The sequence below is a fragment of the Mauremys reevesii genome, linkage group 8, assembly GCF_016161935.1.
Source record: "Mauremys reevesii isolate NIE-2019 linkage group 8, ASM1616193v1, whole genome shotgun sequence".
In the NCBI taxonomy this organism is placed as follows: domain Eukaryota; kingdom Metazoa; phylum Chordata; order Testudines; family Geoemydidae; genus Mauremys; species Mauremys reevesii.
Genome location: NC_052630.1, coordinates 12,157,204 through 12,175,711, shown reverse-complemented (window position 1 = coordinate 12,175,711; position 18,508 = coordinate 12,157,204). Strand labels below are relative to the sequence as shown.

Below are 18,508 nucleotides of genomic sequence, written 5' to 3'. Positions count from 1 at the left end.
AGACAGTAACAAAAACCTTATTAAAGTCAAGATATATCACATCTACTGCTTCCCCCCATCCACAAGTTTTGTTATCTGTCAAAGGAGGATATTAGGTTGATTTGACAGATGTTCTTGACAAGCCCATATGGACTATTACTTACCACCTTATTTTCTTCTAGGGGCTTGCAATGGATTGTTTGATTACTTGCTCCATTATCCTTCTGGGTACTGCAATTAAGCTGACTGGTCTGTAATTCCCAGGTTGTCCTTATTCCCTTTATAGATAGGTAATATATTTGCCCTTTTTTGGTCCTCTGGGATCTCTCCTGTCCTCCACAAGTTCTCAAGGATAATCACAAATGGCTCAGAGGTCTCTTCAGCCAGTTCCTTAAGTATTCTAGAATGTATTTCACCAGGCCCTGTCGACTTGAAGACATCTAACTTGTCTAAGTAATTCTTAACTTGTTTTCCATTTTTACTCTCAGCTCTTACCTCATTTACAATGATGTTCACTATGTTAGTTGTCCAATCACTGCTAACTTTTTCTGTGAAACTGAAAAAAAAAGGCATTTGACACTTCAGCCATTGTGCATTTTCTGTTTATTGTCTTTCCCTCCTCATTGAGTAATGGGCCTACCTTGTTCTTGGTTTTCCTCTTGCCTCTCATGTTTGTTAGGCTAGTTTAATCTCATTTTGTCTGTTGGCCTTTTTAATTTTGTCATTACATGCTTGTGTTGTTTTTTTATATTCATCCTTCGTAATTTGACCTCATTTCCACTTTTGGTATGATTCTTTTTTGTGTTCCAGATCCTTGAAGATCTCCTGGTTAGGTTAGGGTGATCTCTTACCATACTTCTTATCTTTCCTATGCACTGGGATAGGTTGCTTTTGTGCCCTTAATAATGTCTCTCTAAAAAACCTGTTAATTCTCCTGAACTCTTTTTTGATATATGCACTATGATACAGATTATGATACAGGTTTTAATTACATAGTCACATATTAGTTTTTCCATATGACATCTGCCTCATTCAGTGCACAGGATAGACAATGATCAATTCATAAGCAGCTTTTCAATATTTTTTTATCCTCGTACATTGTGTAGCTTGAGGCCTTATATACGGCACACTATTCAAATCCTGCTCTGAAAACAGAATTATTAATTTCTTCATGGGCTTTTCTATGGCACTCATCACTTTAGTATCCAAGTGCTTCACAAACATTAATTAATGTTAGCCCCTCTGTTCGGTGAGGGGTTAGTATATCCCCATTGTACGGATGGGGAGTGGAGGCAATTAAGGTAAAATGTATCCACTAATTTAGGGTGCCCAATTTGAGATGCCTAGGCACTTAGCACAGAACACTTAGCATTATATGGCACTTTATATGTTCATAGGAAAGCTTCCATTGACAACTCTGAGTGGTCACCACTTCTGCAAATCATCTCCCAGGTTCTCAAGTTTGGCCCCTAGGAAAGGAAAAACACACAGTTAGGTACTACCTATGAAAAGTTTGGTGTAAGTGACTTGCTTAACATCACCCAGGAACTCTGTGGCAGAAGCAGGGATTGAATTCAGTTCTCCAGAGTGGCATTCAATTTCCTTAAGGATGAGATCCCTCCTTTCTCTTCTACAGTTCCCTACCTCATTCACTACATACTTTACAACTCCTGCTACAAATGAAGCAGGGGTCCTACAGAAAACAGCCTTCTTCACTGCACAGCCCTGCTCCATCCCCAGAGCAGGTGCATCCTGTGCACTGAATGAGGCAGGGGTTGTGGAAAAAAATAGCATGTTATCGTGTAATTATAGACTGTATCAAATGCATACACACAAGGGGAGCAAACTGAGGTTGCACAAGCAAACTTCAGTTCCAGTCTCACTGGCCTCTTTGTTTGAGTTACTCCTTTTCCTTCTATCTGTTCTGGCTTTTGTCTCCTCTGCATTTGAATCAGATTACTTCTTCCTCTACAATGCCTTGGGTGCGAGCAGGAGGGGGTTGTTGAAAACACAGGAGAGACAGCTCCCTGCTCCTAGTTCCCGTGCCTGGCTTAACTCCAGCCTGGAGTAGCTGGAAACAGTCATGACAAGGAAAGCTCTCCTGAGCCACTATATTGCCTTAGGCTGGACCATGCTCAGTCTCTCTGTGGCTTGGCCACATGATTAGTCTGGTCAGCAGCACTAGGAGCTGTGAGGGCATGGAGCATGTTCACTGAGGATAGAATCTTAGGAGACTTTAGCTGTTAAAATCAAAGAAGTCTCTATTGAGCATGTGCAAACTTCAATTTTACAAGGTTTATAATATGGCCAAAAGTGGGTGGATTTTCACAGAGATGGCAAAAGGCACATCCTAGACACAAAGGCTATCCCTGCCCCCACCAGATTTCAGGTCCCTGCTCCAAAGAATGGGGGCATTCAAAGAATAGGTCTCAAGATATTTTTAATATGGGCAAAACAGTGTATTTTTCCCTAACTTTTTTCTTGGATGTGGCTGAACTGTATTGGCTGAACAAAACAATAGAAATAAAGCAGACACTCAGCATGGAGAATTGCACTGCAAATGGTTACAGTCTGACAAAATTATAAACTGAAAACAGGGTCTTATAATGGGAACCTTTATTACAGGAGGTATTGCCAGCCCAGTGTGTAACTATATACATCAAATTATTGATGAAGTTAACAATCACTAACTAATAGGCAGTTTTAGGTCTAATACATTCAGCAGAACTCTTCCTAACAGATTATTTTTGTGCAGCAATGGTACTGCAGAAATACAATGGTGCTGCAGCTTACAACAGAGTTACTGTAGTGGTTTTTGACTGTTCCTGTAGAACACTACAACATATTTGAAGGGTAAGGTACATTTTATAGCCTAGTAAATCTAATTCAGTTAGTGAAACTTTTTAGTTTAAAACGATCAGATCCATATTTTAATAGCAGTTTTTCCAAAAATACCTTAATTTGAATGCTAATCCTTCCCTTTTGGAATTTGTAAAGCATCTCTAAACTATTTGACAGGATCTATGAGCAATCACAGACAAGATGAAATAATGAGGGAGCAGCCACTGTATATGAAAAACCTAACCAAACTGCAGTGTATATTTTGAAGAAAGGTCTCCATTAGAGGGGAAAAATCAGCATAAACTGCCTTAAACAACCAGACAGTTTAGGAAGGTTGGGCACCTCCTCCCCCCACTTCCTCCCCTCCACCCAAGATCCCTCACTGCATAGAAATAACTGTTCTTCCCACAGAGTAGGTGTCTAGTTCAAGCAGCCAGCGGTGGGTGTGGCCAGCTAGATACTGGATCACGCTCCTGCTGCTGCCACCACCACAGAAAATAGAAAGGCAGCGCAAAAGCACTAGCAACAAACCCTTCGAGAAATCAGTAACCCATTGAAGTGCATTTTTTGTGCATGACAAGGTCACCCTGAGAACAAGAAGGGAGAGCTGTCTGCCCTCCTTTCTTGGAAAACTGTGCAAAGTTTTTGGTGTTTTTAACCCTTTATATTTTTGCGGCTGGGGGGCGGAGGATGTGGGTGTGTGGGAGAAACAGTCTTAAGAAACCAAACCGAACAGCAACTAGGACAGCATCTGACTAGAGTGTTTTCTTTTCAACCCCTTCCCCCCGTTGCGACTGCTAAAAAAACAAATCCAGCATTTAACGGCCCCTCCCCCGCAGCCTTCTCCAGAAGTGATCAAAATAATAACAAGGGGGAAAATCCCGTTTCCTGAAGGGTGGTATTTCAAATACCCTCATCGTCACCCCTCCCCAGCTGCCCAACGAAGTTTGTTTGTCTAGAGGAACAGCCTTCGATTGCATTTTTATCCTGCTCTTACCGCCCTCCCCCATCCCCACCCAGCTGGCACTTTCAGGCACTTCTGGGCAATGCAAGCCCCTTTTAGCCCCTCACGAGGGTCTCCTGCAGGATTTTCGGAGTCCCTCTTTCCGCCTTGCCCAGAATCTGTTATTTGCAAGAAACGTCTTTTTGACGCAGGAGAAATGGCAAATTTTAAGTACGTCATTAATATGGCGCCAAAAGATTTTTTTTAAGTATAAGCTTATTTTTTAAGGTTGCAGCAGCAGCAGGAGCCCAGCCTGTGCCCATAGCTCGGAGAAGAGAGGGGGAGTGAAGCAGAGGGGGGAGAGGAGGTAAAGAAGTGTGTGCGTTCCACGGCTGGGGTTGTGGTGTGTGTGTGTATGTGTGTGCGTGTGTACGCGGCTGGGGATCATTGCGAAAGCGACCTGATCAGACTTGTACAGTGTGTGTGAGCAACCCGACCCCGCCGCTTGCCTCTACCCAGAGCAAAAGAGAGATGGGGACCCAACGCATCTGGGGGAGGTGAACAGCAAAGGGGGGAGGGGGAACAAGACAACACATGCACAAACACAACCAGAGATGGGACCCATGTCTGCTGCACCTGGACCTGCTGCTGCCCAGGAAGAAACAACAAACAAGAAAAAAAGAAATTGAAGAAAGATTTGGGGGGAAGTGAAAATCATTCTTGATCATACTAATAATTTAAAAAAGTCACTTCTCCGGTCCTCCCACCTGCCCCCCTCCCCAAATAAAAAGGTCAGCAGAAGAACTGGTCGTTGTTGCAAAGAGATCCTAAGGAAGTCTGGGTTAAAAAAGAAACAGAAACACGCATATAGGGCTGGATCGTGCACAGAGCGGCCATCTCGGCTGGAAGCAATTCTTTTGGGTTCGCATCCATGGAGTTACTTTGTATCCACTCCTAAGAGGAGGGTGTCATCTTCGGATCCAGCAGGGGGGTTATTTCCCCCCCCCCTCTTCGCAATGATACCAGATTGATCGTGCAAAGGGGCTTTCCTGATCATTTCAATCGCTGGAGCATCCCCCCCGCCCCCTCTCCACACTCCTCTTTTGTAACCTGAGGGACAGTCTCAACTCTTTGAGGACACTCTCCCAGCAAAGGTAAAGGATGAAGGAGGATTGCATTTTGGATTGCTTTAATTTGCAGCAGATCTTTATTTTGCATCTCTCTGGCTTTTTTTTCCTTTCCATTTCGCTGGGCTGACTGCTAGGAAGGGGGGAAATGTGCAGCATTTTACCCAGATCGATTGCGCATGTTGGTCACTCATGTTTTAAAGAGTAAAAAGGAAGCAGCAGGAATGTAAACAAGAACTTTTAAAGGGTCGGCGCAGACGGTTTTTTTTTTATTTTCCAAATTAATGACTGCGGCAGAGCTCACCCCAAACCGCCTCTGGATTGGGGAGGGGGAAAACAGCACCGTTTATTTTTGCAACGGGCAAAGCAGCCAGGCATCAGGGTCCAAAGGGATCCGGGTGCTTTGGGTCGGGAGGGGGGTGTGAAATGTGCCACAGGAGGCAGCGAGGTAGCCCAGCAAGGGAGAGACACGAGTTTCATTTTGTTGATACGCAGCACGTTTTGGAGCCTTGCAATTCTTGGAGCTGGTGCACATGATCCGCTCCTCTCACGTGCTGGGGCTGCCAGGTCCCTGCCAAATCCTGCACGGCCCCAAACAATGCACCGGGCAGCGGAGGGGCGGGCAGCGCTCGCCCCGCCGGCGGGGGTGGCGGAGCCCGGGGCTGAGCTTCCTGGGCGCTCCGGGTTTGCAGCCCTGCTGTAGCGGGTGGGGGAGGGCCCGCCGGCGAGCCAGAGCCGCGCGCTGCTGGGGGCACGGCGAGGTTTGGGAATGGAAATGTACAGGCAGCGGCCGCGGCAGGACTGTAGGGGGCATGGCTGTTGTTTACCTTCTCCAACTCTCCCGGCTCCCGGCGGACTCCTCTGGGGGCGTCTCATCCTCTCCTGCTCCATCTCTGCCTGCCCACCCCCGAGCCAGTCTCCGCTCCCTCGCTCATCCCTCCTTCCTCCCTGCTCCCGTGCATTCCCTCACACCCCTCCGCTCTGCTCGCTCCTGCGGGCTGCCCTTCCTCATCCCCTCCATTCCCGGCTCCTCCGTCCAGCCCCTCTGCTCCGTGCAATGCAGTCCATCCTCCCTGGCTGCCTCTCTTGCATCCCTGTCCCTCGCTTTCTGGGTTTGTAGCCATTCTCCTTCCCATTCTCCTGTACCCCAGCTTCATCCCTCTTGTCTGCAGCTCTCTTGCTGGCTCACATCCCCCCATTCCCTTCTCCCTCCTGCCCCATCTCTGGCTGTCACTGCCCCTCTCCTGGCAGGTGCCCATCTCTCATGCAGTCTCCCTTGCCAGCAGCCCCTCCTGTTTGTTTTCTGCAAGGGTCACGTCTTTCTTCCAGGAGATTCATTCAGCAGCATTTGAGGGAATCTCTTTAAGCGAAGATGGGAACAAGAAGTCCTGACATTGAGCAACAAATATTCCCTCTGATCCCCTCTGCTTTCCTTCGCATACAATCCCTCTTCTCTCTCCATTTGCTGCGGGAGAGACATAGACAGCCTCCAAAATGTCCTTCTCGCTTTGTTTTTTTTTTTTTTCTGATCTGGGCACATGAATACATCCCTTCCCCTCCTGCTCTAAGACAGTCCCTCTGCCCCCACCCGTCTCTGTATCTCATCATCTCACTCTCATCTTCACTCTTCCATGCTCCAATCACTTCTACACATACATGCTCCCACTGGCTCGCCCTAATTCTCACACCCAGTCTCTTAAAGCCCTTCTCAGGGCTGCACTCCATCTCTACCCTTCCCTACTAGAGAGAGACCCATAGTCTCCCACTGGCCTCGTGATGCCCACGCTTTCTGTTCCTGCCAGCATCTCACTGGCCCCCTGGTGTTTACCTGGTTTTATTCTTTTACTGATCTCCTATCTTCCTCTTTCTAGTCACTGGTTTCTCTACTCCCCCATCGGTTTCATGCTAGGTTTTGCCACTCCTCTTTCCCTTCCTCTAGGGGGAAGCAAAATGCATCCAAGATAGCATCTTCTGCAATGTTTATTTTGCAAAGCAAGTACCCTGCTCCCTTGTATCGCATGTGCACATAGGTTACAGAAATAGGAGTGAGCTCTAGGTTTAGTTCCCTCTTGAATGACTGGCCACTGTCTCTGGGGGATCATTTAATGATCAGCACTTGCCTCCTACCTGCACAATCTTGACCATACTTTTTTACAATTTGGTGTCTCTTTGGTGGAGCATCTAATTGGATTTTAATTTTAGGAACTGGGTTTACATTTAATTTGGAGCTAATTACCTTTTCAAATGACAGGGAATCCATCCGTCAACTCCCCTCCTTGAAAGGTGCTTTCAGAGTGAAATAGTGTGGGAAGTTGGGAACTGCTTTTGCAGGGTGCAAAAGCTACTGGATTTTCAGGCTCAGGTGCAATTGTGGAAAGACCCCTGCGTGCCCCTAAATCCCATTAATCTTTTGAACAGCAAGTGCAAATCTCAAACTACCTGGCAAGATGCTCTTTCCAAATACCAAGCCAATTCGTTTTCTTCCCTTCCCCCACACCAGCTATCATTACAAATAATGCAATTACTGTTTTAAATCTGGATCCCCCTTACCAATGAGATCTTTGAAAATGAGGATTTGGCTCCACATTAAGGTGGTGCTTAGCCTCTCCCTTGGGGTAAAGAGCCTTGCTTTTAGGAACTGTGTTTGACCTTTAAGCATTTATTAGCCATTGAGATTAAAGTAATTGTGAGCTATTAGTAAAAATAGTTTGCAAAAAGGTTACGTTTGTTTTTTGGTAGGAAAGATCAGGTGGGTTTCTGAAAATCAAGGCTATGTCCAGAGACTGAGTTAAGGGTTATAGGCAGGGAGGTGAAATTAATTTAATTCTTCGTGATTCTGCTAATAGAGCATTTGGCACCAAGCTCTGAAAGTTGCCTGACATGTGGTCCTCAAACTGCCAGTTCAATAGGATTTGACCCTGTGGGATTTGTGCATGTTCTGAGTGCCCTGAGTTAAGGGTGCTCAGGAACATGCAGGACGGAGCCATTGATTCTGTGCACAGCATGCAGTGCCCATCCTCATTTACTTTTCTCTTTGTATTTGTGCATGTCATGGGGTGGGACTCAACCCTGCAGCATTTCCTGCTAGTTGTCCAGGGAATTAGTGTTTCCAGCCTCCAGAGCACCCTCTGCAGGCCGGTGTCCCACTTGCTGCTGGGCCTGAGTCCCTCCTGGCCCCTTTCAGGCCGAGGTGCTGCCCCCTGGCAGTACCCCCGCAGATCTGGATCTCCCCTCCCCGGGGAACCCCCACCCTCTATCCCCACCTTACCTCAGACTATGGCTACTGCCAATCTTGATCTAGCCCCCATTCACTGGGGCAGACTGCAGTATAAATGCCACTCATCACCAGCAAGGGGGGTTTGGACCTGCTGCCTCTGCCTACCCTTGGGCTGCCCCTCCGCAACCCCAGTACCTTTTCTGGCCTTTAACAAGGCCTGCAGCCTGGGGGGTTCCCAAGCTGGTGCTCCCCCAGCTCCTCTAGTCTTCCACCAGCCCTGCTCCACTTTAGGTACTCTTTCTCAGCTCCCAGGCAGCCAGGCCCTTCTCCCGCAAGAACTAGAAGGAGAATCCTCTCAGCTCCTGGCTTCACTGGCTTTTATAGGGCCAGCTGCAGTCTGATTGGGGCATGGCCGAGCTGCGGCTGCTTCTCCAATCAACGAGCTTTTAGCCTGCAGCCCCAGCCCTCTTCCAGGGCTGGCTTCAAGCCCTTTCAGGGCAGGAGCAGATGACCACCCTGCTTCTGCCCGCCCGGTTCCCAGAAACCCAATAGATACAGTGCATAACGAATTTTCAGTGTGTGACACCCTCTTCGTGCCCAGAGTAACCTCTCTGATATCCGTGATGCGTTTAAACATGTGGAGAGAGCTGGTTAATGAGAGGATGAAAATAAAAGAAAAGGAAAGTCAAGTCATAAAAATGAGTAATAAAGAAAAAATCCCCTACTAGATATGGAAAAAATGCAAAGCAGAGGAAGTGAGCGGGACTTGTTTTGTTTTAAATTTAAATGAGATTAAAATTTGCTCCAGGAACCAAAACAGCAAGCAGTGCTTAGTGCAGAGAAGAACAAGGACACTTGTCTTTTACTGAAACACTTTAGATGCCCTTTGCTCTAGCACATTGAAATTGATTGCAACCCACACAGAAATGAATGGATCAGATCAGATTCACCACTCCGGATGCAGTGGGGTGCTGTCTGACACTACCCATGCCTGTGGGGACGCTGCTGCAGATGGTGCGTTCATCCCCAGAAAAGGGCAGCATTAAAATCCAATTGAGGCTTCTTTGAAGCCTGCCCAGGAGAGCTAGCAAGCTGGGACCCATCCTGTCTCAGGCCAGCAACAGACACTTTGCGACTGTGCTGGCAAGCTCCAGGCTTCCCATCAGAGCAGGGGTTGTGGGTGGTTTGCAGCGCTGGGCAGAGGTGGAAAGGTCTGGGGAGGGCTGTGCAAGAGGGGACCAGAGGGCAATATTTTTTCCCTAATTAACATAGCAAAGTGTCTTACTTGAAGTGAGCAGGCCAGAAGGCAGCACATAGGGGACAAATCCTAGCTTAAAATATATGTAATGAATCACAGCATCTAAAATAGAAGCAGTGAACTACTGGGATGTTAGTAGGGATAGTCAGTGGAGCTGATCCACGGTCCCCCTGGCTCTTAACTTCCCTCTCCTTTCCACTGACCAGCCCTCCCTGCATTCACATCCCGTTGACGCTGGCTGTCCCCCTCTTGTTCCTCAGCACCCAGCTGCCCAAGACCCTGATCTCTCTCTTCCTTTTCCTCCCTCTCTCCCAGCCCTCTTCTTGTCCCTAATGATAATGGAAGATCCCCTCTGCCTTTTTGTCCCCTTCACAAAGCTGTGTGCATCAGCCTTCCCTTTCCTGTCTCCTAGGAATAACCTCTAGCTGTCTCAAGTCTCTGGGTCTCTGCCCTGACCCTTTTAAAGCACCTCCTAGCTAATGAGGACCTGCCTCCCCAGCCAGACTTTACTACCAGGACCTTAAAAGCAGGAAATTGACCAAGAGCAGCCTAGATACCAAGGCATTCTCATTTCTCTGGACATTTAAGGTTCCTGGGGTTTCAGAGCCAGGGCAACAGGGAATTGGTGCTAATGCCGGGTGGTCAGGCATCCTTGTTTGCAGCCGGGTCACTGGGAAGGTGGTAGCTCAGGCCTCTTGCCTGGGGCTAAGCCTGTAAGCAGACCATGGCTCAGGCTTCCTGCCCAAGGGCTAAACAGATAAACAGCCAAGGGCTCATTCAGCCCCGAGTGAAGGGCTGGGAGTAGGGGGATCTGGGCCTGCCCTTCTCCACCAGGTCCCAGCCCAGGACCCTAGAAGTGATGGGTGGTCCCGCCACAGAGTTGGCAGGGAAGCGTGGGGTAGCTACCTTGTCTCCCAGCAGCACAGCTGAGTCAATATCTCACTTCCGTAGGCTACTTCCTACCGGTGGCTCGTGAGGCTACTCCACGGCTGCTGAGACCTGGTTCCTCCTCTCCATGTCGAGCGGCTCACTCTCCGCTTCCTCTCTGGGTCTCCGTCTCATAGTCAGATGTTTCTTTACTCAGGTGTTTCACATTCTCCTCTGCCTGGTCTTCTCCCAGGCCGGCTCAGGGGGACCATCGTCTGCCACAGCTGGTTGAGGGTTCTGCTGGCACTTTGGTGCCCTGGGAAGGACATCTGTCTCCTTCCCTGGCCTAACCCCAACTGAGTTGCAAGTGCAGGGCCCTGCCGACAATGGCATGTAGCCAATTTGTGACTGCTAGCAGCAAATATTTCCAATGGCTGGTGATAGGACACTGGATGGGGAGGGCTGTGAGTTACTACTGAGAATTCTTTCCCAAGTGTCTGGCTGATGGGTCTTGCTCACATGCTCAGAGTCTAACTAATTGCCATATTTTGGGTGGGGAAGGAATTCCCCCCAGGGTCAGTTTGGCAGAGACCCTGGTTTTATTTTGCCTTCCTCTGCAGTTTGGGGCATGGGTCATTTCCAGGTTTAAACTAGTGTATGTGGGAGATTCTCTGTAACTCAAAGTCTTGAATCATGATTTGAGGACTTCAGTAACTCAGCCAGAGGTTATGGGTCTATTACAGGAGCCGGGGTGGGGGAGTAGGGAGCTGAGGTTCTGTGGCCTGCAATGTGCAGGAGGTCAGACTAGATGATCATGATGGTCCCTTCTGACCTTAAAGTCTATGAGTCTATGAGTCTCACCCCCCTATGTCCTGTGTGTGGGCCGGAGCTTGGTTAGCTGAGCTCCCAAGGTGGGTTAATCCCCTCTGTCCTGGAGTGAGGCCACTCTGCATCACATATGCCTCGATGATTTACCAGCAGAATCAGGGGGATTGGGCCCAGTGTGTATATTTCCTTGCCAGGATTTAATAATGCTCTGTAGAGATTTGTTAACCATGTGAAGCTAATTCAGCCCTGGTGTAAGTGGGAAGCGTTGTAACAGCCATTGAAACCTTAGGAGCTGCTCTTAGTCGTGTCAGGGTTGAATTTGACCTGTGGCATTTTTGCACAGCCCCTTAACTGAAAGTTTGTTCTCTTGTTCTCACAAAACCATCTAAATATACCAAATGCAAAAACCGCATTGGAGTTCATGGGAGTTTTGTCTGAATAATGATTGAGTCTTGTAGGATTTGCCTCCAAAAGTGTGAAGGTAAAATGTATGTCACAGTCCGATGAAGATGAATGAGCCTGTAACAGTATAACATCTGAAGCCTCTCTATCCTCTTCTCTGTATGTTATACCTGTCTAATTGCCTGTCATACAGACCTCAAGACAAGGCAAATAAACAGTTAACACAAAAGGGAAAACACAGTGACCTGCTCCATTCTTCTAATTCACAAAAAATGGAATTGCAGCACCATGGGTTATTGCAAGAAAGTGACTGATTCGGAAAAAAGTTTCCTAAGTTACCACTGGGGCCACTACTCTCTATTTGTATTTCTGTTTCCTTATGTTAGTATCAAACAGGAAAATGGTTTCTCACAGCTCCCATTGCAATTTAGGAAGAAAACACAGAATTCAATGTATTTTTCACAACCATCACACAAAATAAGAAAAAAAAAAAACAGGAGTACTTGTGGCACCTTAAAGACTAACAAATTTATTTAAGCATGAGCTTAAATAAGAAGTCGTTGGAGAGGGGAAGCTAGGAGCACAAGGGAAGGTCTTAGGATAGGCATACCTCCCCCCTCCCCAAAACAAACCAGGAATATATGATGACCAAATAATTTGTTACTGTAATTTTCTTTCCAGAGAACATATGTAGATTAATTAGAGTTTAATATAGGGGCTCCAATCACATGTTAAAGTGCTTTAGGAATTTGCGAATAGAGTTTGCTGTATAATTCTGTCTTTCATGTTAAAGAGTGCCTCTATAGGAGAGACCTTTCCAGTCGAAATTATATTAGCATCTTATTTTATTCATGCTCCTTAGTGACCTGCTGTAGAGGTGGTCTCAGAAATTGCCTGCTTGGAATGCATTTTTGGGGAAAGTAACTGTATTTTGTACCGGGGCATTGTTAGGCCATGATTCTGTGCTTGAGTATGAACTGTAAAGCTGAAACCAGAGGGGAGTTCAGGCAGATTTTTGTGCTGTGGCCCCCATGGTCCGTGGAACCGCTCATCACAGACATATGTGAAGTCTTCTAGCATTTCCGCTTCACCTACAATATCCTAGAATGCTTTATTCTAGCACATCACAGATACCAAATGTTTCATTGCAACCCCAGGTACCTGTGATGCCACAGAGTGAGAGTGTGCATTTTGGAGAAGAGATGCATTTGCTACGCTAGAGCAGAATCTCTGCCCAGTGAGCTAAGATGTGCCAGTGGATTTCCCAGAGGATATGAAGGGTAAAGGGTTAGTCAAAAAGTATTTCATGTGTGAATGCCCCCCAAAGCTTGGTAAAAGCCTTTCTAATGGTCTTTGCTTCTTTAAAACCTAAATTTTGGGCTAAATATGACCTGACAGTGACCTTTAAGAGCATTATTTTTTCCCCATTTGTTTATGACTTTGATAAAGATCCTCTATATGGAAAAGTTCAGTTAAAGGAGAAATTAAATTAAAACATGAATCAAGATTATTTTTAAAGTGTCAAATATGTGTGTGGACTTAAAAAATTACCCAGTAGTATGTTTTCAAACCAAATTGGCTGTGAAAACTTCTTTCACAGACCAGGCAAGGCTTGAGTCCAAGCTCATAAAGGTCTGTGTTTTCTCTGCTAGAGATGATGACATAACTAAAGGAATGCAAGGAATGTAGCTCCCTGCATTGTTACGTAGGATGCCTGAGGGGTGGCTCAGTGATCTAATCAGCAGGTTGGGGTAACTGAGATTCCCTGGAATCACATGTTCAAATTCTGGTAGAGTTGACTCAGCTATTTATTCCTCCAAGATTAATGAATTAAGTGCCATTTACTTCACTGCATAGAGGCTTTCAGACAAGACATTAAGAAAGCAGTGTCCTTTCTGTTCTGCATGGAAATTAAGGACCCTGCAACATTTTTCCTAAGAGCTGTGACTGGTCCAGTGCCCTGGGCCAAAACGTCCTCTCCCTTCACTTGTGCAGTGCATTGTGCATCAGCTGGCTGTCTTCATCCACCCAAGTTCTGGAGGCATTTCAATAGCGCTGTATGTCTGTATGGCCAGATTCTGTTCAAATCAATGGATTTAGAGCAGAATTTGTTTTAGAAGGTGCAATCCTGGCTTCACTCAAGTCAGTGGCAAAACGATTTATATAGAACCAGGAGTTTACCCATGCTGTGTAAATCACTTTGGAATGAAAGACGCTGTGTAAATGTAAAACAGTATTAATATACTGATCCTGTAGTCTTTCTGTATTTAGAATTCACATGGATTTTGATGGGAGAGATGTGTGTGGAATGTCTGCATTATTGCCTTAACAGAATAATGTTTGCCTTTCTATAATGGCTCCCATCCAAAGATCTCAAAGCACTTTACAAACATAAATTAAAGTTAGCCTCCTCACTTCTGGGGGAAGGGCCTTATTTACAGGTGAGAAAAACGAGTTATAGAGAAGTTAAGTGACTTGCCTAAGGTCACTCAGGAAGTCTGTAGAACAGCTGGGAACAGGACTGAGGGGCCAAATTCAGTCTGGGTGAAATCAGTGGAGTTTCAGCAGAGTATGCCAGGGCAGAAATTAATCATAGTCACCTGACTCCCAGACCTGTGCCTTGATCACATAACCATCCTTCTTCCCTTGGGTGAAGGCCTTAGGAGTCAATAATACTATCATGTCTTCCAGGAGAACCTTAGATGGATGACACATGCCTCGTTGCTCTACTGGAAATTCCTTTGGGCATTACTAGAATCCTTTGGTTTCCATGGCTCTCTGTTTCATTCTACTAGCCTGTGTTTGTTTCAGTTGTATGAAGAATTAGCCCCAGGAGTCAGTCAATCAGAAGCCCAATCATTGTGCTCCAAAATCCTGTGTGCCAGTTGGAACCAATAGGAACCAGTTGAAAATGTCCAACTGGAATTTCCACTAAGGATAAGTAAACTGCTGTTAAATCCATCTTTAATATCTTTTTCCCCAAGCAAAATCTAATGGCTAGTAAGTACAAGGCTGGTTTAATAACATCTGTTTCCTCTTGAATCACTCCAAGTATTGATATTGCCATATTCTCAAGGAACATTTTTAATCATGTTTTGACAGCGCAATGTTTTACCACAACACTGATAGTTAAATGTTTATGTTACTTTGTAGTATTATCCCTTATAATGCTGAGATAAAACATTGCACATGTACTGAGAAATAAAGACATTGCTAGGATTTTATATGTTGAGGTATTGGTGGATATTCTCATATTCTCCGAGGGTAAAATGGCATGCTATGGCATGCTATCAAGAGTGGTTTGTTGTTAATAGCTAATCTGATTAAATCACACACAAAATACATACAAATGTTTTATTCTCCTTTTCCTCCTAAGATTTTAGGAAAAAGGGAGGTAAGTGCAATCTAAGTCCCCCTTAGCCGCCTTAGGAAAAATAAATGACTGGGAGGAATGCCATGAGAATGTGCGTGTGTATATATACGTATATGTACATAACATATGAAATGTCTGCCCACATCCCATAATATAATAATTTAGATTAGTTAATAAGACATCACTTTTCCTCTGTAGCTCTCAAACCTCTGTGCAGAGGTAGGGAAGTACCGTTATCCACATTTTACAGATTGGGAAACTGAGGCACAGAGAGGCTAATTATTTTAAAGCGTTTCTTAGTCTGGGCGCTTCAGTTTTTGTGTGTCCAATATTAGACTCTTAGGATCTGATTGTCAGGACTACTAAGCACTCACCACTCCCATTGACTTCAGTCAATTCTGTGACTTGTCCGAGGGCACAAAGCGAGTCAGCAGCAGAAGAGGGAATATCACTTGTACCATGCTAATAGCACCCAGACGGTGGATTCCTAAACTGGGCTGTACAGGAGGCCACCCCTTCAAATCCTCTGGGGAAATTGCAGTTAGCGCAGAGCACCCAGTTCTTCCCCATCCCCCACAGACTGGTAGGTGGAGAGGGGTGGGAGGGTGAGGAGTAGATGGAACCATGGCTTTTTAGGCATTGCTTTTCACACTACACCTATGCGCTGCGAGCTACCCCTGCTTTCATTTGATATCCAGGTGAAGTTTATTGGCTTGGGTCATGTCTCCTAGACATAGGCGGCAGGTTTGTATAATTTTTGGTGGGGCCCAAAATGGTGGTGCCCCCGCATATAAAATGAAGCGTCAGTGCCACAAGATTACAAGGGTCAATTAAAAGTGGAAAGTCAGAAGCAGCACTTGCCTACTTCAATATACAGTATTATATTTTGTTGCATCTGTTGTGATGAAGTGGGAATGTTCTTAATATTTTCTCTGAATACTGTGTGGGTGCCTCAGTTTCCCCTGCAAGATGCCAACTGAAGGTGTTGGGGACAAAGAGATCAGGTGGCCTCCTTGTCCAGAAGAGACACAGAGGCCAGAGGAGGGAGTGTCAGTTTGGAGCTGGCTGGGGAAATTGGGAGAGACCCAGAACTTGGTTCTGGGCTCCCCACCCCCCAAGATGGACCTGACAGAGGGGTTCTGTTTTCTGTACCAACAAGCTCTGTTTAAACTGTGTTCCCGTCATCTAATAAACCTTCTGTTTTACTGTCTGGCTGAGAGTCACATCTGACTGCAGAGTTGGGGTGCAGCGACCTCTGGTTGCCCCAGGACCAGCCTGGGCAGACTCACTTTGGAAAGTGCATGGTGTGGAAGGGCATGTTGAATGCTCCGAGGTCAGACCCAGGAAGGTGTAAGCTTCTTGCCCTGGAGACAGTATGCTCCGAGAGAGAGGCTCCTCAGAGTCCTGACTGGCTTTGTATGGAGATGTTCCAAAGCATCACAGCATCCCCTTCCACACCGTGCACTTCCCAGAAGTCCGCACAGGCACTGACACTCCCTCCTCCGGCCTTTGTCTCTTTTCCAGGCATTAGGAGGCCACCTGATCTCTCTGTTCTCCAACACCTTCAGTTGGCACCTTGCAGAAACTGATTTGGGAGAAATGAAGTAAAGCTGCCCAAACCAAGCTTGAGCACTCCTGAATTTTGAGGTGTTCAAATCTGGAAGGCAGGTGCTGGGGGTGGGAGAGGGCTGTGGGCTCCATGGGGAGCATGGCAGCAACTGTCTGGAGCTGCATGGAGCCAGATCGCTGGTCTGAGTGGCACAGTAAGCAGTTTGGGGTTGGAGAAGAGGTAGGGAGTTCGGGGGCAGTCAAGGGACAAGGAGCAGGGGAGTTGGATGGGGCAGAGGTTCAAGGGGCAGTCAGGGGACAGGCAGCAATTGGATAGGCATGGGAGTCTAAGAGGTTTATCAGGGGACAGGTAGGGGTGCGGTCCTGGGGAAGTTGGGTGGGGTCTCAGGAGGGGGCAGTTGGGGACAAGGAGAAGGGAGGCTTAGATAGGGGCTGAGGTCCCAAGGGGCAGTTAGGGGCAGGGGTCTCGGGAGGGGGTAATTGGGAACAAGGACCAGTGGGGCTTAGATAGGGGTGGAGGTTCTGGGGGCAGTTGGGGCAGGGGTCTGGGGAGGGCAATCAGCGGACAGAGGCTGGGATTCAAAGGGCTCTGCGCTGCTGGCAGGATCCCAGAGCCCTTTAAATCCCAGCCCGGCTGGGAGTCAGAGGACTCTGGGCTGCCTGCAACCGCAGGGAGCCCAGAGCCTTTAAATCCCAGCCGGGGCCGGGAATCAGAGGGCTCTGGGCTGCCCACTGCGCCAGAGCCCTTTAAATCTCAGCCGCGGCTGGGATTTGCTCTGGGCTGCCTGCAGCCCAGAGCCTTTAAATCCCAGGCGGCCGGGAATCAGAGGGCTCTGGGCTGTCTGCTGCGGCGGGCAGCCCAGAGCCTTAAATCCCAGCCGCGGCCGGGAATCAGAGGGCTCTGGGCTTCCGCTGCAGCAGGCAGCCCAGAGCCCTCTGATTCCCGGATTTAAAGGGCTCTGGGCTGCCTGCAACCAGAGCCTTTAAATCCCAGCCGCGGCCGGGAATCAGAGGGCTCTGGGCTTGCAGGCAGCCCAGAGCCCTCTGATTGCTCTGGGCTGCCTGCAAGCGCAGAGCCTTTAAATCCCAGCCGTGGCTGGGATTTAAAGCTCTGGGCTGCCTGAGCCCAGAGCCTTTTAAATCCCAGCCGCAGCCGGGAATCAGAGGGCTCTGGGCTTCCGCTGCAGCAGGCAGCCCAGAGCCCTCTGATTATTTAAAGGGCTCTGGGCTGCCTGCAGAGCCCAGAGCCTTTTAATCCCAGCCGCGGCCGGGAATCAGAGGGCTCTGGGCTGCCCACAGAGCCCTTTAAATCTCAGCCGCTGCTGGGATTTAAAGGGCTCTGGGCTGCCTGGAGCCTTTTAAATCTCAGCCGCTGCTGGGATTTAAAGGGCTCTGGGCTGCCTGCAACCCAGAGCCTTTTAAATCCCAGCCGCAGCCGGGAATCAGAGGGCTCTGAGCTTCCCGCTGCAGCAGGCAGCCCAGAGCCCTCTGATTCCCGGCCGCGGCTGGGATTTAAAGGGCTCTGGGCAGCCCTGGCGGCGGCGGCGGCAGCGGCGGGGGGCGCTCTAAGCAGGGGAGAAAAAACATTGGTGGGGCAGAGCCCCTGCTTGGGATTTATTCATGGGGCTAAAGCCCCAGAGCCCCATATAAGTCGGCGCCTATGCTCCTAGAGACCTGTCACATCATGTTATTCCTCAGCAATGGTGATTTAGGATGATTAACAGACCTGGGAGTCTGTTCTTGGTGAGGGGTTCAGCTTTCCCGAGCAGGCTTCCCAACTTGATTTGCTAGAGACTGGATTTTGTGACCTTTGAGACATGATGCAAGACTCACTTGTTCTCGCAGGCTTTGCCGGGATGGGTCTGGGGTTGAGATGGAGGCCTTGATGAAGGTTACACCAGTGTTATGGAAAGGTTAGTAGGAGGTCTGTGTTATGGGAAGCATATTTCAGGTTTGTATGGAATGCAACTAGGGTTTGACAGGCACCTGTGAAGTTAAACGGATATTGACTGAGTGGGCAAGTGGGAAGATGAGTCAGAGGGTGACATCCTGGCTCCTCTGAAGTCAAAGGCAAAACTCCTGTTGACTTCAGTGGAGCCCAGAT

The 18,508-nt window shown here is 47.7% G+C and overlaps 1 protein-coding gene across 8 annotated transcripts in view; it reads left to right on the top strand.

The window, feature by feature from the left end:
• The window catches only part of JADE2 (jade family PHD finger 2), a 213,666-nt gene that overhangs the window by 67,753 nt on the left and 127,405 nt on the right, over nucleotides 1–18,508 (top strand). The window contains exon 1 of one of the 8 annotated variants that reach the window (XM_039483418.1): nucleotides 4,149–4,917. The exons of 4 other annotated variants lie outside the window; for them this stretch is intronic. The gene's annotated coding sequence lies outside the window, so the exon portion shown is untranslated. Of the gene's footprint in view, nucleotides 1–4,148; nucleotides 4,918–12,687; nucleotides 12,750–13,187; nucleotides 13,252–14,290; nucleotides 14,463–18,508 lie in introns of those variants that run through there. 3 more of the 8 variants (XM_039483422.1, XM_039483420.1, XM_039483421.1) reach the window with 3 other exon arrangements.